This window comes from Cardiocondyla obscurior, linkage group LG23, assembly GCF_019399895.1.
Source record: "Cardiocondyla obscurior isolate alpha-2009 linkage group LG23, Cobs3.1, whole genome shotgun sequence".
Taxonomy (NCBI): domain Eukaryota; kingdom Metazoa; phylum Arthropoda; class Insecta; order Hymenoptera; family Formicidae; genus Cardiocondyla; species Cardiocondyla obscurior.
The window spans coordinates 1,796,790-1,797,619 of record NC_091886.1 but is presented as its reverse complement, the minus strand read 5'-3'; positions in this window follow the sequence as shown (position 1 = coordinate 1,797,619).

Here is an 830-nt window from a genome sequence, read left to right as displayed (position 1 = left end):
AATCGTTGATTATTCAGAAAATAGGTTCTCGAGCTGTCCGTGTAAACACGAAAAATTTCATTATGCCCGGTTGATCTGCGCTGGAATCCAGTCCGGAATTTTATTTGTATGACGTGAATAAGAAATCAACAGGTGCACGCGTGTACTAACACAGGAAAGATAAAAAGACTACATCCTGCGTTTACGTGTGTATTACGTAACGTACACCGATGCGTAAACGCGCATACGTGCGGAAACGCGTCTACGTTCGTGAGTTGATGTAACGTTAAATGCCATCGAATAACACTCACTGCTCGCAATAGAAAGTAGCAGGAAAAAAAATTAATAACGACGAGGAATCTCGACGGCGTTTCGTTTATAAATCTAACGCTCGGTAATACCGCGCACAATTACATATTCGACAAAATTAAAATATCAAAAAAACAGACTCTCCGGTAAAGATTTCGATAACGTCAACAATTTTTTTTTTTTTTTTTGTCACCGCGACGTCGCGGAAAACTTCGACGCTCGGCCGGCTCAGTTTATTACGATTCGACATTGACCTATAAACGTATTCGTGATATTTATTCGCCGCGCTATCGCAGTGCAAATGTGCGCGCGACGAAGAAAATTCGCAGATAAGCCGCGGGAGAAAAGAGGACGGATTGTAATCTGGCGTACGGCGCTGTGACAACGTAAGCGATACACCTGGTTGGAACGGTAGCGACGCGTGTATAATACGCGCGTGTTCACGGGTCACGCATTCTAACGCGCGTTGCCGGTCGTGAACAATACGCGAATACGTCCCACGACCGGGAGCGTGTGGGACATATGAGGATGGGTGGCAACGT